This window comes from Myotis nattereri (assembly GCF_964212035.1).
Source record: "Myotis nattereri genome assembly, chromosome: 10".
Lineage (NCBI taxonomy): Eukaryota > Metazoa > Chordata > Mammalia > Chiroptera > Vespertilionidae > Myotis > Myotis nattereri.
Window position 1 is genome coordinate 12,487,852 of NC_138085.1, and position 23,524 is coordinate 12,511,375.

General features: G+C 44.5%; 1 long non-coding RNA gene across 1 annotated transcript in view; it reads left to right on the forward strand.

The window, feature by feature from the left end:
* The window catches only part of LOC308526482, an 86,924-nt gene extending 63,913 nt beyond the window's left edge, over positions 1-23,011 (forward strand). Inside the window, exons 12-15 of the long non-coding RNA XR_013996548.1 lie at positions 7,518-7,657; positions 8,441-8,617; positions 9,785-9,876; positions 21,463-23,011. This is a non-coding gene — a long non-coding RNA (uncharacterized lncRNA). The remainder of the gene's footprint in view (positions 1-7,517; positions 7,658-8,440; positions 8,618-9,784; positions 9,877-21,462) is intronic.
* The last annotated feature ends 513 nt before the right edge of the window (positions 23,012-23,524 follow it).

Here is a 23,524-nt window from a genome sequence, read left to right on the forward strand (position 1 = left end):
TTTCTGAAGTCAATGAAAATATATTTATATATGTATTTATATTTCATAAATTTATATATAAATTCATATGTATATTTATTTATATGTAAACTACATACATTTCTAACTGATTATAAAAAAAAGAATAGAAACAAATAAAAATTAGTAATTAAAGGGACAGAATTAAGCATTTGCTCTGCCTTTTTAGGAAGCCTTGCAGTTCATCTCCAGTTAATAAAGGAAAACCGTTATTTAAAGTAGAATTCCAGCTAATAAATATAGAAGGACTGGTAGAATTTGAAAATCGCTATTCTGTGTAACCTCTTACTCCAGTGTAACCTCTGATTCAGACAAGGATTGTAAATGGGATAGTAATGCCATTGCGTGAAAGGTGTTAGCATGGCACCAAGGTGTCACCCAAAGTGAAGAAACAAATGCATCTCTACTTTGAAGCTGCATGTTGTTCTCCACCTCCACAACCTGGTGGGTTACCATCACTGATAGGTGACAGAGGACTCCTTTATACCTACAGCTGTAATGTGGCATGGAGACATGATGTCATCTACTCAGTTTTCTTCCCCCAAATATTTGATATGAATATGTAGACCTAACTTCCAGTTATAGGAAGTATGGGGCCTAGAGGATCAGTTTGTAAAATGAGATGAGGAATGGGTGGAGGTATAGATGAAACAAGAACCACCAGAAATTGAGAATTATTGAAGCTGGCTGTTGGAGATTTATTATGTTACTCTGTTTCCTTTGTATATATTTGAAATTTTCTATAATAAAGACTTAAAGAAAAAACCACTATGAGATACAATTAGACAAATCCAGAATATGGGATAGTCTACATTCTGGTCTCCTTAAAGAGTTAGTCATGGAGAGAAACCAAGATGGCAGCATAGGTAAACACTGGAGTTTGCTGCCTCGAACAACCACTTCAAAAATACAACTTAAAGACGGAACGGACACCATCCAGAACCACAGGAAGGGTGGCTGAGTGGAAATTGTACAACTAGAAGGGAGAAGGAAAGAGAAAAGCATACCGAGACTCAGAGGAGACGCAGTATGGCAGTAAAATACTATGGTGGGGAGGTGCATGCGGAGCGGGCTGGCGGCTGAGGGCATGGTTGTCGTTTTCAATCAGAAGGGAGTCTCAGGCTCTGAGCTCCAGTTCCAGGCAAGTTTCTAGGGACCCAGACTCATACGGGAGAAGCGGGACTGTCTGGCATAGGTCAGAACTCGAGGGCAGCTTTCTCTCCGAGGTGCTTGCAGAGGTTACCAGGACATTGAGAAGCAGAGCCTCTGAGGGCTGGACTGAGAGCAGCCATAACTGCTAGCCCCACCCTGTTGATCCCGTGGGACCCGCCCCGCCTAAGCCCTGCAGGGAAGATTTTGCTGTATAGCATCAGGCAAAGGCTAGATTAGCACCTCCCTAGAGATCCAGGAGCCAGGAAACCCAGAGGTCAGAGTGGAACCATCCAGTTTGCAGCTCCGTGGAACCATAAAGGACACACTCAGGGGGCAGACTCAGTGAGCACCAAAGCCCCATTGAAGCAAGTCTTGCCCCAGAGGAGTGTGTCCAGCACAGAAGTTCTCCCACTGCAGACACAGCTGATACTCACAGCCAATTGGCCTGGAGGTCAATTCCTCCCAGTGATAACTACAACAATCAAGGCTTAACTACAACAAGACTGTGCACAAAGACCACAAGGGGGTGCACCAAGAGTGTCCTCCTCAGGTAATTGGAGAGGCTGAACCACTGGGCCCTAGTGGACACTCAAAACAGAAAACCACTTTATCAACACAGGGAAGCATAAAAATGCGGAGACAAAGAAGAAGGACACAAATGACAGAAATGGAGGAAAGCAAACTACTGGATATAGAGTTCAAAACCACACTTTTAAGGTTTTTCAAGAATTTTCTAGAAACTGCCGATAAACTTAATGAGATCTATAAGAAATCTAATGAGACCCTCGAGGTTGTGATAAAGGACCAACTAGAAATTAAGCATACACTGACTGAAATAAAGAATATTATACAGACTCCCAACAGCAGACTCTCTAGCCTTGATTGCAACAATCACGTCCACGATTTGAAATATGAAGAAGCAAAAAACATCCAACCAGAAAAGCAAAATGAAAAAAGAATCCAAAAATACGAAGATAGTGTAAGGAGCCTCTGGGACACCTTCAAGCGTACCAACATCCGAATTATAGGGGTGCCAGAAGAAGAGAGAGAGCAAGATATTGAAAACCTATTTGAAGAAATAATGACAGAAAACTTCCTCTACCTGGTGAAAGAAATAGACTTACAAGTCCAGGAAGTGCAGAGAAGCCCAAACAAAAGGAATCCAAAGAGGACCACACCAAGACACATCATAATTAAAATGCCAAGAGCAAAATACAAAGAGAGAATCTTAAAAGCGGCAAGAGAAAGACAGTCAGTTACCTACAAGGGAGTGCCCATATGACTGTCAGCTGATTTCTCAACAGAAACTTTGCAGGCCAGAAGGGAGTGGCAAGAAATATTCAAAGTGATGAATGCCAAGAACCTACAACCAAGATTACTTTATCCAGCAAAGCTCTCATTCAGAATTGAAGGTCAGATAAAGAGCTTCACAGATAAGGAAAAGCTAAAGGAGTTCATCACCACCAAACCAGTATTATATGAAATGCTGAAAGGTATCCTTTAAGAAGAGGAAGAAGAAGAAAAAGGTAAAGATACAAATTTTGAACACCAAATACACATCTATCAACAAGTGAATCTGAAAATCAAGTGACTAATCTGATGAACAGAATGAACTGGTGATTATAATAGAATCAGGGGCATAGAAAGGGAGTGGACTGGCTATTCTTGGGGGGCAAAGGGGTGAGGGGGATGTGGGAAGAGACTGGACAAAAATCGCACACCTATGGATGAGGACAGTGGATGGGGAGTGAGGGAAGTGGGTGGGGTGGGAACAGGGTAGAGGGGAGTTATGTTGGGAAAAAAGAGGAATAAAAGTAATAATCTGAACAATAAAGGTTTAATTAATAAAAAAAAAAGAACAGTAGTAGAAAGCAAAAAAAACAAAAGAGTCATGGAGGGAGAAAAAGGTGGGGCCTATTGTAGGTCAAAAGAGACTAAAGGACATCACCAAATGCAATATTTTTTGCACCATTTTGAATGAACTTTGATTGAGTCCTGGTTCTAGAAAATTGTCTTAAAAAAACATTTTGGGGAAAATTTGAAAAAGTTGCAAATGGACTGAATATTAGGTGATGTTAGAAAAATTTTTTCTTAGGCAAGATGATGGTTTTGTGGTGTATAGGAGAGAATATTTATTTTGGGGAAATGCATGATGAAGTCATGATGTGGGGGTTTTTCAGGTAGTCATCATCCCGCAGTCAAATCCCTCACATGCACATAAGCAGATATGGCATATTGGTAACCACTGTTAGATTTATTTGTTTATTTTTAAAACATTTTTTATTGATTTTAGGGAGGAAGGGAGAGGGAGAGAGAGAGAGAGAAACATCAGTAACATCAATGGTAAGAAGAGAATCATTGATCGGCTGCCTCCTGCATGCCCACTACTGGGGACTGAGCCCGAAACCTGGGTATGTGACCTGGACTGGAATCAAACCCAGGACCAGTCTGCAGGCCGATGCTCTATCCACTGAGCCAAACCGGCTAGGCCTTAACAACTGTTAGATTTAGATGAAACAGGTGTTCACTGTATTATTTCAACTTTTACTGAATATTTTTAGAATAAAAAGTTTTGGGGCGGGGGAGAATATATTTATAGCAGTTGAATTAATTATTGGGCTATTGACAAGAGATTTCAAGACTTTTTGACTAATGTTAAATTCCTTAGTGGTAAGCACTGCAATCTTGATACCTGGACATTGCTTTTGTGTTTTCCCCCATTAACTGTTTCCTGATGAACATTGTACCCTTCTAACAATATACTGGGAACGATAAACTGAATTATTCCTAAACTTGAGGGCATGTGTAAAAGCATTTCTGTCCAGGAGTGTTGAAGCCAGTGACCATTTTTTTAAAAATATATTTTTATTGATTTCAGAGAGGAAGGGAGAGAGATAGAAAGATAGAAACATCAATGATGAGAGAGAATCATTGATCGGCTGCCTCCTGCACGCCCCCTACTGGGGATTGATCCCGGAACCTGGGCATGTGCCCTTGACTGGAATCGAACCTGGGACCCTTCAGTCTACAGGCTAATGCTCTATCCACTGAGCCAAACCAGCAAGGGCCCCAGTGACCATTTTGATGATATTTCCGCCCCCCCCCCCCCGTAACCATATGGTTAGTGTAGTTGTGAAAGTGGCATGATGATATCCAACAAGGGTTTTTTTTTAATATGTATTTTTATTTTCCAGAGAGGAAGGGAGAGGGAGAGAGAGATAGAAACATCAATGATGAGAGAGAATCATTGATTGGCTGCCTCCCGGGGATCGAGGCTGCAACTCAAACATATGCCCTGACCTGGAATCAAACTGTGACCTCCTGGTTCATTGGTCGATGCTTAACCACAGAGCCATGCTGGCCGGGATCAAACTCATTCTTTGCTTCTATGTTTCCATCTTAAATTCTCCAAAGGATGATTGCATGTTTACTAGATTCCATGGATGTGCAGTTAGATGAATTGTCTCTTTTGTCTCTGTTATCTTAAGTCTGCTTGTAAATAGAACGATAAGATTTTTAATTTCAGTCCTTTTGGTCTGGAAAACATATTGTTCTTTAGTCTTCTTACTATATGCGGGAAGATATTTTATATTTTGGTTAGGAATCAATACCAGGTGTATGTGACTCAGATTTAGTTGAACAAATAAACAGATAACTAAAATGCTGTATGCAGATAAATTAAAATGCCACATAATACCTGTGTGTCCACAGTGTGGTGAGAGTCAGGGGACTGGCTCTGAAGGAAGGATTTCTCAAAGAAGTTGCTGATTGAACTGGAAGTTGGTAAAAGAAGGGCATTCTAGGCAGAGCGAATCAGCCAAACTATTTATGGAAAAACATGATGTTTTTAAGTTCAGAATGGATGTACACAAGGTTTGGGTGTGGAGAGATGCTTGCAGGTGCTGAGTGGATCCAAACTTAAGGGCCTTGTTTGTACCTGGGAACTTGAAATTTAAACTGTACACAGAAGGAGCCTGTCAAGGATGTTAAAATGGAAAGTACATCTTCAGTTCTGTATTTTGAGAAGATATGACTTTGGTGGCAATGTGTAGGATGTGTAGGATTGGCTGGAGAGTAGAGAGACTGTTGTCAAGGATACTGTTCTATGATAGTTCAGGGGAAAAAGATTGGCTCTGAAGAGAGAAGACAGAAATGAGAGACAGAGCTGAGGGAATGTGTAAGTCCTGAGACATCAGGAGTAAGGGAGAGTATGAAAATACTATTGGGGTGGGGTGGGGATGGGAGTGGCCCGGAAGAGATTAATGCGGGGAAAGGAGGACCTATGTAATACTTTCAACAATGTAGATTTAAAAAATAAAAATAAAATAAAGTACTCTCTGCTTTTATAGACTGGGAGGATGGGATTTCATAAAAGGAAGCTGAGTCAATAATAGGTACATGCCGGTTTTTCCTAAATTCAACAACCACAGATCAGACAATTCAATTTAAAACTGGACAGAGGGCTTGAACGGACATTTCTCTAAAGATATGTAAATGGCCAATGAGCATATGAAACAGTGCTCAGCATGTTTAATCATTAGGCAAATGCAAATCAAAACCACAGTGCGATACCATGTCATACCTACTGAGATGACTGATTTATTAAACAATGAAAAAAATAAGTGAGGATGTTGAAACTGGAACCCTGTGATTACTGGTGGAAAAGTAAAAAATGCCACTGTGGGAAACCATTTGCTGTTTCTCAAAATATTAAACCTAGGCAGGGTGGAGGGGATGAATGGGGGATAGAAAGGGACATCTATAATAATTTCAACAATAAATTTCAAGATAAATTAGGAGGGGGGGGAGTTAAACCTAGAATCACCATATGATCCAACAATTCCCCTTTTGATTATATATACACAAAAGACAGAAGCATCGATCAGATGCTCAAACCTCAGAGGGAAGGTAGGGGAGGGTGGGAGTAAGGGATCGAGGTCAACCAAAGGACTTGTATACATGCATATAAGCATAACCAATGGACACAGACCCAGGGGAGTGAGGTCATGAATGGGAGTGGGGTGGGGGGTAATTGGGGGATAAGGACATATGTAATTCCTTAATAAAAAAAATGTTGAAATAAAAGGAAAAGATTTGAAAGTGGGGACTCAGTCGAAAACCAGTGTTCATAGCAGCATTATTCATAATAGTTGAAATTGGAAACAACCCCAGTGTGTATGGAGAGATGACTGGATTTACAATATGTGGTATATGCCTACAATGAAATATTTAGCCTTTAAAATGAAGGAAATTCTGAGATGTGCTACAACATGGATGAACCTTGAGGATGTTATACCCAACATAACATAAATACTGTATAATTCCACCTTCATGGGGTACTTTGCTTTGAATAGGTAAATTCATAAGGACAGAAAATATAATAGAAGCTGAGGGAGGGAGAAAGGGGGAGTTGTTGAATTGGCAGTTTCTGTTTGGGATAATGGAAAAGTTCTGGAAATGGATAGCATTGAGGTTACACAACTTTATGAATGAATGTATTTAATGGTACTGAATTTGTACACCACAAAATGGTTAAAATGGTAAATTTTACATTATGTATATTTAACCACAATTAAAAAACCCATAAAATACCATGAAATAATTTCAAGTAAGTGATTGTTAGGCATGCTAGTGAAAGTTGAATGGCATTTCCTAGTTTATGTTTTGCAAGATGAAAGGGAAAGTTTAGTTTTTCTAAAGATATTTTTCTGACTGTCTAAGAATGATAAGATCATTAAGAAACCTGTAGGTTATGAATAGCTCTTCTGGTAATCTTTAGTTTTATAAAGGACATAAGGTCAATACAGGTTGAGCCACGGTTTGAGGTCACTTTTGTGGCAAGGCTTCTAGCTAGTAGATTTTTAAATGTTTGTCTACTCTTTTCTTAAAATTTATTTACACACATACTTTATCTTATAATATTTATCATTCATTTGTTTAATTTTATTTTACCTTTTTTAGTTCCCATGGTGCATGTGTTGAGTTGGTGAGAAGATAGTATATAGCTATATGTCATAATTATTTATTTATTTATTTTTAAAATCTTTCCTTTTGAAAGTATTATAGATGTCCCCCCTTTTTTATTGTCCCCTTCTAGCTCACCACAATTCTTATTTAGATATGATTTGTTAATAGGCTATTATTTAGATGCAATTCTTAGATAAGCATTTTGTTTTAATTTTAGGCATTTATCATATCACAGGGTAAGTCTGAAAAAGCCTACAATAAGTTTCTTTTTGGAATTTTATTGAACTTTTTGATTCCAAATGTATACCTCTTTTTTTGTTGTTCAAAACAAAATGAATAATGGTGGTTTTGTCTAAGCATTTTTATATTATTCATTAAAGGAAGAGTCCACATCTCTTTCCGTAGAAGGTGCTGTGGAGACTGTGGAAATGACAACAAAGAGCCTCACATCTCGTGGAGAAAGTGCTTTGGAGACTGGAAATGACAACAGAGGATTTAGAAGATCACTAAAGTCATTTAGGTGTTTTGATATTCCTTTCATTTTCCAGCATTGTGATTACTTAATTTTTAAAATGTTTTCATTGATTTCAGGGACAGGAAGGGAGAGGGAGAGAGATAGAAATATCCTTGATGAGAGAGAATCATCAGTTGGCTGCCTCCTGCACACTCCCTCCTGGGAATAAAACCAGAAACCTGGGCATGTGCCCTGGTCAGGAATTGAACCATGACCTCTTGGTTCATGGATTGATGCTCAACCACTGAGCCACACCTGCTGGGCCAGCATTGTGATTTTTTTTTTCATATTCTTAGATCAACTTAATACGAAAATGGAACTTGAATTGCTTTAATTGAATTTTTTTTATTGTTTAAAGCAGCGGTTCTCAACCTGTGGGTCGTGAGCCCTTTAGGGGTCGAATGACCCTTTCACAGGGGTCGCCTAATACCATGGGAAAACACATATATAATTACATATTGTTTTTGGGATTAATCACTGTGCTTTAATTATATTTAATTTGTAACAGTGAAAGTGGGGGTCAACATAACATGAGGAACTATATTAAAGGGTCGCGGCATTAGGAAGGTTGAGTTTAACACTGGTTTAAAGTATTACATATGTCTCCTTCTCCCCTCATCGACCCCTCCTTGATCACTCCCACCCCCCTAATTACAAGGAGGCATGATTTAAAAAATCAATATCTGTTTCTTCTTCTCGGGATTGGGATTATTTACTGAATTCAGACCACCACCAGAAGGTTGAGTCTCACCTTTTGAACAGATCTTTATGTCTGAATCCTTTGGAAAGTTTCTCAGATGAAGGATGAAGACTTGCCACAGAATCTTAGTCTGGATTCTTCTACACTTCTCTCACATACCTGCAATCTTTTTCCTACTTCACTGGGTCTCTGAGGAGCCTAAATGGAATACTCTGATGGGAGAAGGAATTCATTCACTTGTTGACGCCCCTTGTTCAGTTGGCAAGGTAAATACTGTGTGTAGAGTGAAAACTTCCAGGAGTGCTCAGGTGACTCAGACGTTGGCCTTAAGAACCCAGAGCATTTTTTGCAAAACACAGAATTGTTTGAAGATACTGGCTATGTAAGGGCTTGTGAGTCATCTTTGTCCTAAGATCAGTAGGAAGTCAGGAAACATGGTAAACACTGGGGGTGACCCGAAGAGCATTTCATGTTGACAGGCTGACTGCCTGCACTGTGGTGGAAGGTCTATAACAATACCTGCTATGCTGTAACAATACCTACATTCTAGTAGTGCTTACAGTTCAGAGAACTGCAGTTTAGCTACATAAATTGTCAACCAGGCCAGGGAACCATGACCCCCATTAGTGATGAGAAAACCTGTCAGTGTGTTTCCAAGACCCTGACGCCTGGTTCGCTGTGGGCTCTGCTGCACTTGTGCTGTTGCCTTCGGTGTCTGTCAGGTTCCTGGTGGATCTACGTTTAAATGGTGCTAACACTGCACTCTCACAGCCTGGCCAGCGCTCTGTTTAACACTGAATTCTAAAGGTCACACACTTGGGTATTGTGACCGTTGATAATAAATAAAATTGAATGGAATAAAAATACCAACATCTGAGTTAATATTACAGAACGTTTTCTAATTTTTGTGATCTTCCTTGAGATAAAGAAGTTGTATTCTTAGACATGGCACTTTTAATTTTTTTTTTTTATTTCTCTTAGGACAAATCATTACTATCGTGAAAACTTTTATAATGAAATGATTTCCAACCCTAATTATGGGCTCTGGTATTTTTCACATATTTTATTTAGTTTTAAAACTTTACAGTGAATTAACTGGTATTTCCCCATTTTCTGGAAGAAAATATTGAGGCTCTAGAGATGGTTTGTTCAAGATCAACAGCCAATAGGTAATGGAAGAGAACCGAGATCACAGTGTTTTTACAGTAGTTTCACCTGCACAACATCTGTCTAGCAAAAGTAGTTGAGGTTGCACTTACAATAGTGGGCACAGGAAAGTCCAGAAATAGAATAAAGGGGCTCTGGATTTGATTATCTTTTTTCTCATAAGTGTTTTTAAATGGGAAAGTTCTATTGATGATTGCTAACTGTTGGGGGTAAATATTGGAATACCTTCCTAGTTATTTGTATTTTATATGTTCTTGTTGTTGTAGGGACTTAAAAATGGAGTTTTACTTAGATCATTACTGCAAAGATTACACAATGCTTTTCAGAACAACTGAAGAAGTATGCACACTTGATCAAGGTAAGCAACTGTGTCATTAAAGGTTTTGTGAACAGTATGGTGACATTTGCTTGTATTTTGATTATGTTTGGACTCTATGTTATAAACTCACTTCTAAACAACATCAAGTACAGGCCAGCTGATGGGGTGTCAGGTCCTGTCACTTGTCTTGTACTCTCGTCCTTGAGGTCCCTTCCTTCCTCTCAGCCTCTCTCTCGCTTTCTCTGTGTGTGTGCGTCTCTGTCTGTGCCACTGACCTGTTGTTCTGTCTGGAAGCTGAGTCCACCCCCTTTTCCTTACCACTTTAGCAAGTCTTGGTTTTGGTATGTTCTCCACTTTGTTCTGAGAGTGTTTTGATCTGAGAAAAGATACGGCATATCGTGCTACTTTATTGTAACTTCTAGACATAAGCTGTCAAGTGCCATGAGTGGGATAGATTTCCACCTTGACATTCCTGATACAACGATTCTAGTGTGAAGCCATCAAGGTTAGCAGCAAGAGTACTAAGCCCCATTGACTTCGGGGCCTCCTGATCCCATGTGTGCTCTGTGACCTGTCAACCTCTAGTATCGCCAGGTCCCTAAGCATTCTCTACCGGCAGCCCGAAGGATCTTTTGAAAATGTCAATATGATCATGTCTCTTCTGAAAACTGCCAGTGGTCTCCTATGGCCTTTAGAAATGAGTCCCAAATCCTTAGCGTGTCCGTCCAGTTCGACCATGATCCGACCTTAGCTCCTATTGCAGTCTTGTCTCTCCCTCACCCCTTTTCTGTGGTCACACTTTGAGATCCTCATTGGCATCACACCCTGCCAGCCCAGCTTAGAGCTGTGCCATGCCCTGTATCCCGACATCTCCCTCTGGAGTCGGTGGAAGGCTGGTGTACTTTCCGGCATCTCCCATCTTTCCCCTGTCCTGCTCTCTGCTCCCATTGTTTTTTGTTTTTATTTTCGTGTTTGGTGTTGTTGTTGTTTTGCAATACCATGAAATGCTACAACCTTGTCCACCCTCAGGAGTTTTAAGGATCTCATTCAGTGTGGCAGCTGAGAATTATAAGCAGCAGAATAGTGATGAAGCTAACAGTAGGGACTTGTCTTTCTCACAAAAGAACAAGTCCACAGGTAGGTGGATCCAATATTGAATTCAGCTGCTCAGTGATGTCAGGGTAGGCTCCCAGCATCAACGAGAGGAGAAAAATCCTCTCCTCACTATTGTGCTTTATATCAGGGAGGAACATAGTGTCTCAGAAATCAACTATGAGACTCTGGCGTGAACCCTTGGGCAGAACGGGCCAAATTGCAAGGGACATGGGGCAGTTTAGTGTCAAAGTGCTCCCGAAGGAGGTGCCTCAGCCCAGGAGGAGGTGGTGAGGGGAAGGGCAGTGGGGACGTGTCGGATGGAGAACTTCCTGTTTCTACTGTGATCACTAAGGGCCCCGTACATTTCTTCTGTGTGGACTTGTGGAGGAAAGGTGTCCCGAGATTCAGCGATGACTGTTTCACAGTCATGACTGTTTTGAAGTACCCTGTCTCATAGGGTCCATATTATCCACATAGAACTGGTTAAACATATATGTTTTTATTGATCTCAGAGAGAGGAAGGGAAGGGGAACAGAGAGAGCCGGGGGTGGGGGTGGGGGTGGGGTCAGTGAGGAGGCTGGGGAAGGGGAGAGAGAAACATCAATGATGAGAGAGCATCATCAGTCCCATAGCTCCTAGCGCGCAACCCCGGTACAGGCGGTGACTGGGAATGAATCGGGGATCTCTTGGTTCCGGGGTCCACGATCAAGCACTGAGCCACGCCAGTGGGGCAGCCACATATCAATTTAAAATGAAACTTTTTTTTAATTCAAATTTAGTAAAACTTAAAATTCACTGAGACATTTAGGTTTCTCCTGTTGGATACCTGAGGAGTGTTGGCTTGGTGTATTGACCAGCTAGCTGGTTTTCCATGAAAGCAAATATGAAATGAAAGAAAGGAAATGTGTCTCCCCTCAGAGCAAGAGTACTGCTCACATGAGAACGATGAGCTTTGGATGATTGGGCCACAGCACTGAATGGATCCCTCTTGCACAGCATGCCTCCTTTTGAAATACTCACCAGTGGCATTCCTTTGTCCTTTTCTGCTTAGAATTTTCTGACATGGTGGTTTTCATTTTAATTATAGATTGTTCCCGTGGTGGTGGTGTCAGTGAACTATGGCCCCTCTGGTAGAACCAGGGCTGTGTACCTTGTTTCCGTACCGTCCTGTTCCAGTGGAACCATTTCCTCTCCCTAAGCTGAGTTTGACTGGTGAGTTAAATTCTGGGCTCATGGAGGAAGGGAAATGATTCAGGAAGTGTTTAGTGGAGGGAGTTGTTTTGAGTTACTCCTGTTGCAACCAAAGCAATGCTCTTGCTATCCCTAGTGATTTTAAGTATGGTTGAGAGCTAGTCTACTGGTTGTTTCTGGCCAAATAGCAAATGCAGCTAAACGGCGAAGGAAGTAGAATGCCCCCCATTAAGTAATTTTTCCTTTCCTGAGACCATTTCAAGATACAAATTGGCACTTGGGAAAGTTTAGAAAGATATGATTGAGTCTGGCCAGTGCTGCACGGTGGTCGAGCATCCGCCTGTGAAGCAGGCAGGAGTGCACAGTTGGTTTGATTCCGGGTCAGGGCACAAGCCTGGTTGCAGCCTGGATCACCAATAGGGGTCGTGAAGGAGGAAACCGATCCATGCTTCTCTCTCATGGTTTACATTCCTGTCTCGCCCTTTCTCCCTCCCTGAAATCAATCAAAGTGTATTTTTTTAAAATATATACTGAGTCTAGCCCCGGCTGATGGGGCTCATTGGATGGGCATCTCCCCTTGCACTGAAAGGTTTCCGGATCAGTTCCCAGGGAGGGCACGTGGCAGGGTTTTGCGGTCAGTTCCATGTCAGGGTGGGCAGGAGGCGGCTGGTGCACCTCTCATCTGTGTTCTCTGCCTCTCCCTTCCTCTCTCTACTGTCTATGTCTATATATTGGAGGTATGATCCTTGTGTCAACCAGAACCTATACATGAAGCAAAATGAGAAGAAACTGTCACTTCTGGTAGTTTCACTGCTGACAGTTCGCCAGTGTGAACATTCTGGTGTATATATTTCCAGATTTTATTTCCCCATTTTATCAGTGTATACGTAGTTATCAGAGGAAATTAAATGTTTCAAAACTTATTTTAAAACTGTATTATACAGTGAGCACCTTCCATGTCAGCATATATGTTTACGTCTGTGTGTGTGTGTGTGTATGGAATTATGTATATGTACGTGAGAAGACATGGTCTACACGTGTTTTTAATAAACAACCTTATTTATTCAAAAGGAGTATTTAACTTAATGGGAAATAGTCTACATAAATAGGTAGGTACTTTTAGAAATTATCCTTATTTACTATTATAAATGTACAGTTGGGATGTATTCCTCTGAATTATTTCAGATAATCGCCTAGAACTCTTCTGACTGCACGAGAGAAGGCTTCCAGCGCAGCCAGTAGCTGGCTCCATAATGGCTTCAGGTACTGCCTCGAGCCAGGCCTGGCCAGGGCAGGGCCTCTCGTTGGACCAGGCTCTGGCCTCTGAGCAGGCCCTTCCTCTGCCTCCGGAGAGCTCTGGAGCACTGGGCGTGGACGTGGAGCAGGAGAAAGAGACACATTGACTCACACTCCTGGCTTTCCTGTGACTTAGTGCAGACAGGAAAGATGCCACCACCTTTAAGGGAACTCCAGCCCATGAGCCTGCCCTCCCCCGATGATCTGCCCAGATGATCATTCTGCCTCACCTTGTTGAGTTGCCTCGGTGGGCTCAAGGTGCTGCAGCGCCAACCATAGATTTTGGGTGTGGCCCACCAGGTTTGGGCAGGGGAATTGATGGACACCAAGGCCTGCTCTACCTCGAAGAAGGCGGAGGGAAGGGGCTGCCCCAAACCCTGGACATGGTCCAGCCAGGTCCCCACCATCGCAGCAAAGGCCCTGGGGAGAGGCAGGTGGGCACCAGATTCTGAGTCCTGCTCTTTCCTTCCAGTCTGCCCTCCCATGGTACACTTGTTTAGATCTGAGATTCTGTGCAGGTCTCCCATGACCACCCATGGGAGAGCACCATGGTAACCCCGGCCCTTGTGTGGCTGTCATGGTTGTAGCAGTTGTGGGATCCAGCAGGTTCAACACGGAGTCTGTGTGAGACTCTTCTTCCCACTGGCAGCTCACCTAAAGGTCCAGTGCACTGCCCACCCCCACCCTCCAGGCCCTGGGCATCTGGGCTGAGGACTGAGACAGGCTTGTGAGCACCCTGCTCACCACAGTCCTGTTCTGAGCCTGGCCACCGTGGTCAGGGGAGATGGATATGGAGAGGGGCAGGCAGAGCGGGTGGGTTTGTGGGGGGGGAGGGGACTGTGAGGGACCAATCAGCACAGCGTCCCCTCTGGGTCTACAAGGCCCGGGACCCCACCCACTGTCGTCTTTGACTCCTATCCTCTTGGAATAGAAGACTCCAGAGCCCAGGCCTTTCTTGGGAATCAGATGATGTATAAGATTAGGGTTCTGCCAGGCACTCTCCATCCCCCACCCACCACAGTCCCCACGATGCTGACTCTGAGGGCCCTCCTTCTGGACCCGGAGACCACTCACTTTATGACTTGGTCCTGCGATGTGTCAGCCCGGTCATTCTAAACAGGTGTGCATCCAGATGGAAAAATCACTCTGATCGCATCAGCCCTGATGGATGGTGGACACGAGCTGCGAATGATGGTGAGCGTGACTGCTGGACCCAGTGCCCAGAACTGAGGCCCAGGGATTGTGTCTGCTTCATTCCTTGAGTCAGGCTAAGTGTCTCCAAAAGTGCGTGCACATTGTCGAGTAAAGAAACTCCAACCAGGAGCATGCCATACATCTGAGTGGGCCTGGGCTCCTGCTCTCCCCAGAAATCCCCAGTGTGGTTACACCAAGGACCAGGACCGGCTAGGTGAAATCTCACACTGCTTAACAGGTTGCTTTGCATGTGCTTTTCCAACCTCTGATGCCACAGGCCGCTGATGGTTGTGTCAGAGTTCTTTCCATGGGACAGAGTGAAAGAATTGCCAACAACAACTGCTGCACATCCAGCTACCCTGTCTGCAGAGCCAGGGAGTAGGTGAGACCTGCCATGGCTTGTCCCCACAGCAGTGCTATGAGGTTCCCCCCCCAGCAACCCACTTTTCAGAGGAGCATCCTGAGACTCGGGAAGATGTGGTGACATTTTCATGCCTCACAGCTAGCAGTGGGCAGAGTCACGAGTGTATGCTCACCTAGATAGAAGCTCGTCCAGGAACCGTTGGGCTCTGCAGAAGGCCAGCGTGGAGACGTGGGGGTGATTCCCCCTGGGAAAGCTGGTACCGTGGCCATGGCAAGATGAGGGACAGGACACAGTTCACACGACATCTCTCTCTGATATTGCTACAAATATGTGAGGAGCGTGTCTTTACCGTCCCATGTAGCTGGACGGGGGCGGGGGGTCCTCATTTCTTTGTCTTGGGGCAGTGGGACACTAGGGAGAGTCCTGGGAGGGTATCTGTGGAGTCCTCAGATTTGAGTGTGGGTTCTGGGCACTGCCAGGTTGTGTTGGGGTTTTGGGTGTAGAGACCCTCGAGGCCAGCTCTCACCTCAGACAGGCACTGGTCTGTGTCGTCAGCCTGGTGCACCTGCACCCTGACCCCGTAGGTGGTGTAGTCGGGTCCATGGGCCAGCACCTCAATGATGTCCTCCTTGGAGCTCTGCAAAGACAGAGTGGGTACTGAGCCAGGAGGCATCAGGAACCTTCCACCCAATCTGTGGTCCTGTGTCATGGCAGACCTAGCCTATGAGGACAGTGAGGATGTTTCTGGCAGCCCTGCTGAGCTTGCAACAATTGATTTGTGTCAAGGTGTAGCCACAGTGAAAGCCTGAATGACTGAGGAAAACTCTGTCCTTGTTGGGATGATATGGAGTTGGGTCAGGCCACAGCTCCTGAGCTGGCCACACTGCAATGGTTTGTCGTCCTCTGTGAGGTGATAGGTTGCAGAGAAAAGTATTCAAGGCCTTTATCCCTTCCTACACCCCTAACCCCCACCCCCGCTTCCCCCTCCCCTTTTTTTTCCAATACACAGCACTATCAAGTGGGATGATGTGTATAGCTTGGAGAAGGTCTGCAAGGACAGTCGGGCTGGGGCTGGTCCACAGGATACTTTGGGCAGGGATTTCATCAGTTGAAAGGAGCATGAGGCAAAGAGAGCAACAGATGCTTTCTCTCTGATCCCAAGAAGCACAGGAAGAAAGACTGCTTTTCTCCCCTACCAGGGAGCTGGTCGGGAGGATTGAAGGTGCAGATCACTTTGGGAGCGGGCCTGTGAGAACTTGAGGCCCCAGATTTGTGTCTGACTTCTGGTCCCACCCCAGTCACCTCAGGGTCCTAGGTGTGGGCCAGCTCTCACCTCAGTTTGGCACTGGATGGTTTTCCTGTCCTGACGCACTTGTCCTTTGTACCCGTTGAGGGCATAAGTGAACCTGTCAGCCAGCTCCTCGACGCTGCCCTTGTTGGAGCTCTGCAAAGACAGAGCCCGCTACTGGGCCAGGAGGCATGAGGGGCCCGGGCATTACCAGTGGGGAAGATGCCCACCACCCATTCTGCTCCCCAGATCAGGCAGAGAGGGGCATCTGCAAAGACCTCCAGGCAGGGAGTGAAGTTGATGACCCCTTGAGCACCCCTGCGATTTAACAAGTGGGTAGCAGAGCTCTGACCCCAGCACTCAGCTTCCCTTCCTGTGAGCCATGACCTGGGCAGTGAACATGACACACCCTCCAACACCCTCCAGGCTTCTGACACTTACCAACCTGCTCCTTAGCCCAGGTTGAGCATCCCTCATCCACCACTTTCTTCACCTCACCATCCCGGACACACACACACACACACACAAACACACACACACACACACACACACACACCTGGGATGAGGGGTAAGAGGTGTGGGCTCCCCAGGTATGACCCCCAGTTGGCGCACAAGTGTGAGCTGAAAGGGCCTGCCCTTGGTTACCTGTGTGTGCCTCGTGCCAGAGGGCGAGGGGTATCAGTGGTGGCGCTTGTGCCTGTTTCCCCAGCAACAGAAACATCTTTTGCCCTGGGCTTTCTTCTTCCCAGAGCTTCGGAAGAACGGGAAGCAACAGAGAGACATCCTGGTCTCCTGACCTTCTCCACTCAAGTGAGCTGGAAAGGAAGTTGTCTCTAGAAGAGGCATGGGCAAACTTTTTGACTTGAAGGCCACAATGGGTTCTTGGCAGGCTGTAAGATAAGCATGGATAGAGTGTTTGTGTGAACTAATGTAAATTCAAAGTAAACATCATTAAATAATAGGGTGCGGTCTTTTTTTTTTTTTTTAGTTTTATTATTTCCAAAGGGCCAAATCCAGCCCGCGGGCCATAGTTTTCGCATGGCTGTCCCAGGTGCTGGGACTTGGAGTGTCCCATGGGGTAGTGGCTGTTGTGGTCGGGAAGGGCTCATTCCAAGGGTGAACTTGGGCTTGTCAGGTATTTAAAACGCTTGGAAGATTGGGGCTTCCCTGGGCCTTGCTCTGTGGGGGCAGCCAAGGAGTCACTTTCCCAAAGGGTGGGACTTGTCCAGCCCCTGGTTCCTGGGAGAAACCAGGAGAGTGGAGAGGCTCCATCAAGTCGCCACCTGGGACCAAGAGCCCCAGTGAGAGACCAGTAGCCCCAGTGTGGGCGCCTTCCCTGTGCGGGGCTGGTCCACTGTCATTGTGGGGCAGGTTGCATGTGCTCCCTGGACGTGGAGGAGTGGTGGCTGCTGAGCTGACAGGAGGCAGCTGGAGACAGAGTTCCCGCCAGACCCCAGCAGGGCCCCCTGTCTATTAAGCCAGGAAGTGAGGGGTCCTGCTTCTCTGGGGCTTGTGTCTCAAGCCAGGGGACAAGACGGATCTGTAGTCCCCAGAAAGTTAACTGCCTGGTCAAATAGGGTGTGTGTGTGTGGGGGGGGGCGGTGAGCAGGGGAGGTTGGAGAATCGAGCTGAGGGAAGGGAATGGGCATGGGCAGAGCTTATTCCAGGCCTATGAATATGTGTCTAGGAGGGTAGTCACCACGTGAGCCCATATACAACTTGGTGTTTATTTAGCAGTGTCTTCAGTGCAAGGATGATGATTAAATTGTGGTTGGTTGGTTGGGTGGGTGGTTGGGTGGGTGGGTGGGAGGTTGGTTGGTTTGGTCTCAGAAGAAATAAGAGGTAGAGACAATCGTCAGTCTTTACTTAGAGCCCAGCAGTGGCCTGACTGGGTCTTGGCTGGTAGGGCCTGTCCTTCTCAGGCTGAGTTTGGAAGTGTTCTGAGAGAGATGGCAGCACTTCTCCCACCTGTGAGCTGAGGCTGGTTTCCTTGCTGCCTAGCAGCTGGCTGTCCGAGGGGCTTAGTGGTAGGAATGATTTACACACAGCTCCCTTCCTCACTGGGGAGAATAGGTGACATGTGGCTCTCAGTCCTTGCACTAAACTAATGTCAGGTTGGGGCAGACCCTACATGGAAGTATTTCAGCTTCACAAACCATTTGAGTGAGTTAAATAACAACTCTTATGTTTTTTTAATTTTTAAGGCAGAAAATACAGCCACATTTTAATTTGATGTTTACAAGAGTTGATTTTCACACCCCCAAAATTGGCTTCAGCTGAAGTTTTCCATACCTGGGAAGTTACTTGTTGAATTTTAATAAAAGTGACATATGGTGCTCAACACATCTGTATTTTCTGAGCCTTTTCACACCAATACAAAGAATATGCAATTGATGTTTTAAAAAGATAGTGCTAAATTTACTAATTTGGGTTATAGTACAGTTACTAAGAAATGTTTAATAGTATCTACCAAAATGTTATAGGATAAGGTTTATAGAGGTTGTATATTTTTAAAATGAGTAGTATTATAAAACTGTGTTTACATTTTTGTGAAGTTTTGTACCACAAAGTTTAAAACAAGGAAAAGTTTATTATTGCTGAGATATTTCGGAACATTGTAGAAATCTGAACCTACAATTATTTTTTGAAGCCTTTGAAGAAACCTTATTTAAGAGGTCTAATTTTACCCTCATCCTATAGATGCAGCTAGGAGACCCCGAAAGGGTAAGTGAAATCCCCAAGACCACAAGCTATTAATAGCAGAGATCAAATGAGAACCCAGGGCAAGTGCTCATTCTATTTTTCCTGTCAGCCTCTGTAGACCCAGTTGAGGTTAGAACCATAGAGCTGTGACTTAGGAGATCTGAATCCTTTAAAAATCTTTTCTGTATACATATGTTTCTCTTAGGAGTCTTGATAGTATTATTTAATTACTAGAGTCCCAGTGCATGAATTGGTGCACATTGAAAGGAAATTAATTAGAAGAAATATTGTAAGATCACTATTTGCCCTTTCTCAATAATAGAAGTGTATACCAAATTCACGATCAACAATGACAGATGGAAACACATGCAACTGGCGCCAGAGAGATAGATAGATAGATAGATGTAGATATAGATATAGATATAGATATCGATATAGATATATAGTTATAGATATAGATATATAGATATTTGCTTACTTAGACCTGCTTTCTGATTAGGTAAACTTTTTCCAGCTTGGTGAAGTGCCCCAGTTTCTTTTTCAGGATATTGACAGCAAAACAGCATAAATACCAAAATGAAAGCAGATTATTATTGTGGATCATGCAGAGATAACAAAGGGAGAAATATTTAACTATAACCCCGTTTGACTATATTCCGTGCAGTGAGAAAACCTGAAGTCATGTTCAGGCTCTACCATTTCTTGCTTCTTTTCAGTTGGGTCAATTTTTAAAACATTCTAAATCTCCATTTTCTGGCTAATGAAATGAAAACAGGATTCTACCGAGTCTCCTCTCTACCTATTCCGGGACTTCAGTGAGGATCAAATGAGATGAGGCACATGAAAACACTTCAAAGACATTTGGTGAAAGTGTAAAATGTTTGCACCTGGCTATAAAGCAAGTGGGTGAAGAAACTCCAAGGAGGCTAGTCGCTAGGGAGAGGAAGCCTGGCATTACTATGTGACATCATTACCTGGTGCCCACAGCCACCATTTCTGTGCTGGGCTGGCCTGTGGGCTTTGTGCCATGGGTTCGTGGCGGGGCCTGTGTCCCACTTGGGAAAAGCGGAGTGTTGCTTGTGGACTCTGGGTGCGCAGTGCCCTTCCTCTGTAAAGGGCCAGTTCAGGTCACAGCAGCTCCAGTATTGAACGCCTGCCCCTGGTGGTCAGTGCTCTTCATAGCGAGTGGTCAGGTGGTGGAATCCTTAGCACATTAGCCTTTTATATATATGGATTTGCAATAAGAACGGCAAAAACCGTTTTTAAAAAAGTTACTGTGGCTCATGTCTGAACTTTATCAAATCTGAAACTTTACTGTAGATATCAGCCTTCCAATGAGGAAGTCTTCAAATACAGCCTGAGCTGTGGACCCTGAGGCATCCTGCCTAAGAGCCTCTCTTCAGGGTTGCTGACCCGCCCTATCCCCTACAGTGCCTCTAACCCCTGCCCATTATTTTTTCCAAGCTGACCCAGCATCTCCAAAGCCCAGTGTTCTCATTCAGGAGCTGTTGGAGTGCAAGAATAAATTTTAAAGGATATTTCACAACCCAAAGCACTTTTTAAGCTTCTCAAAGATAAGTGGATGGTCACTGAACATGGATGCAAAATGCGTTTTACACCAAAAAAAGTTACTTAAATGTGTTTTAGAAGATTTTTTTCATTATCAAAATAATATAGGATCATTAGAATTTTAAAAAGAATAGTATAAAGTAAAGGAAATCACTTCTTTCCACTATCCAAGGTTAACCACTGTCAACATTTCAAAGTATTTCCTTTTGTCTTTCGTACATTTATATATCTAGATACCTTTTTGAGGTGATACTATTAATTCATTTATATTAATATATGTTGTATTGACTTCAGAGAGGAAAGGAGAGCGAGGGAGAGAGGTAGTAGTAATATGAATGATGAGAACGAATCATTCATCACCTGCATCCTACATGCCCCCTACTAAGGATGGAGCCCCACGTACTCTGACAGGGACTCCATGTATGACCTCCTGGTTCATAGATCAAGGCTCACCCAGTGAGCACGCCTCCAGGGCAAGATGATACTATTTGTTATGTGTGTATCCTGATTTGTTTTCTCTTAGTTATGGTGTTTTCATTCCACTGCATTTATAACCACTGTTTTCCCGTTTATGAAGGCACTGTTTATTTTTCCCAGCTTTATTGAGAAATAATCAATATACACCACTGTATAAGTTTAAGGCAGACAAAAGGATGGTTTGATTTGCCTACATTGTGAAATGACTACCACAGTGGGTTCAGCTAACGTGTACTGAAGATGTGACAAACCAAAATTGAAATCTCTAATGTAATTTGGGTTATTTTTTCTTCAAAGTCAAATCTACAATTGTTACTATTGCAAAAAAGAGCTTGTACTTGGAACTAAAGTGCAGGGTGTGGTGGGTCTGCAGGCTGGGGCTCTACTGCCCTGGCCCCTTGCACTTGAGCCCTGTGCCTATTCACATGCAGATCCTTTCTCCTTCCAGACTTCACATGAGGCTGGTGATGGATGTGCTGCCCCTGCTGGATGGGTTCCACAGTCTGTCTTCCCACCACGGAGTGTCAGAGGTGAGAGCCCCCTGTGTAAGGCTGTGGAGCATATGAAGTTCAGAGTCACTTGTGTCTCAGCAGCTCTGGGGGTAACCTCAGCATCAGCATGCGCAGAGCCTATGCTGGCCTCCAGGGTGTGCTCTGTGCGGGTCCAGCTCACCCACAGCTCCTCTCTCCCTGGATTTCAGCCACCTTCCTGGTCCTTCTGCTAGAAGCTCTGGTTCTCTCAGAACCTTACACTCCTCTCCACCCATGAGCTGTGTGGCAGCTTCATATAACAGGATGGTTTTCAGGGAAAACTGGCAAGAGAAAAAGAAGAAAAATAATCAGGAGTCGCCACAATACTTTGGAGTCCAGGGCCTGGCCAGGAGAGAAGGGGGAAGGGTCCAGGGCAGCCGCCACTCTGGCTCCATCAGGCCCCTGGTCCAGTCCTCTCTGAGCCATTCCAGTCCTGTGCACAGAGCAGTGCTAACACTCACTGCCTTCAAGACAAATCAGCTCACCACCGTGCTGGTCACTGGTCAGGTTCTCAATTCTCTCCCCACTCAGCCCACTGCTGCTCTCTCTGGAGTCCGCAGATACTATTCTCTCTGAGACCATGGTTGACATCATTGGGTGGACAGCTGGCCATTGGTCTGCTCCGTCTCGATGGCTCCAGAATGATGTGTTTCCTTCTTTTGAGAAGAAGAAAAAAGAGCAAGAATATGGGTCTGGACAGCAAGTAGCCTTTCTGTAGAAATGCATGGACAGTGAGTTTTTTACTCTTAGTACTTTGAAGTGCTATGTGGATTGGCACGAGGTACTTTTATTTTATTATTCTTTCTCGATGTTCTTCCTGAAGGTGACTGAGTTGGCTGGCTGCACATGTAAAGGAACAAGAGGGTGAGTGTGCTGCCCTGTGTGCCAAGTAGCAAGGAGTTTGTGCTGTTCTGCATTTCTGAGCCTCTCTCACCATGTGAATCAGCTCTGGCCAGAGGCAAGGATAGCCATGAGTGGCTGCTCCCAGCCCATCCTGACACCACTCGTCTGTCCCACCTCTACACCAGTGAGCTGTGCTCATTGCCAGCTAAGTCCACAAGCCAGGGGTGCCCTGGAGCCCTGAGTCACTGCGTGCAGAGCATGAGCAATGGTGGCTCCCTGGCCCACATCATGGACCAAAAAGAGCAAGATTTTATGGGGTACAGACACTGAAAAGGCCTTCATGACAGCCCTACATTATTACCCTAATGGTACAGGTTTGGATGGACAATGACAAACTCCCTACTTGACCACAGAGTAAAGTACCAAACCTTTAATGCGTGACACTCCGTCTCTCATCTACGTTTCACCCCTTTAAATAGGGATGTGTTGATTTCATCCACCAGCATTACTTCTTCCATCTCGCATTCAAGTTGACAGGAAAATTGGAGCCATCTATGGAAGGAGAGAGCATATGAAGACAGGGTATTATTTTTAGTTCATTTTGAGCACCACTCTGTTGAGTACAAAGAGAAAAATTATTTATCTTTCCTGACATTTAACAGGGCATAGGTAGCTTTTCTACAGTTGAGATCTGTAGATGATTAAAAGGCACCTGCTTCCAAGGACAATGCTGCCTTCCTTCATCCTTGTCCTTGGGTTGCGTCACTCCTGGGCCCTGTGCCCAGGTCCCAACCAAGACAACGAAAAGTGAATCTGCTCTGTCGATGAGACCCTGGCCCAGCGTTCCTGGAATGGCACAAAAGGCCCATCCTTGTCACTTGGTGGATGTGGTTTAATGAAGCAGAGGGTCACTGTGGGAGATTTGCACTACCTGCGTTGTGTTTTGTGAGATGGTTAAAAGGTTTGAAGCTCCTTTAAGAAACCAGGTGGCACAGTGAAGGAGCTGTTCACCCGAGTGATCGCATTAGAGGTGGCTCAGACACAGAAGCTGTATTTAAAGCTGTGGAAGCTTCATGATGGGATGAGAACTTAACTGTGTAGGTGACTGGTCTGGATGGTGGCCCTCAATCCCACTGA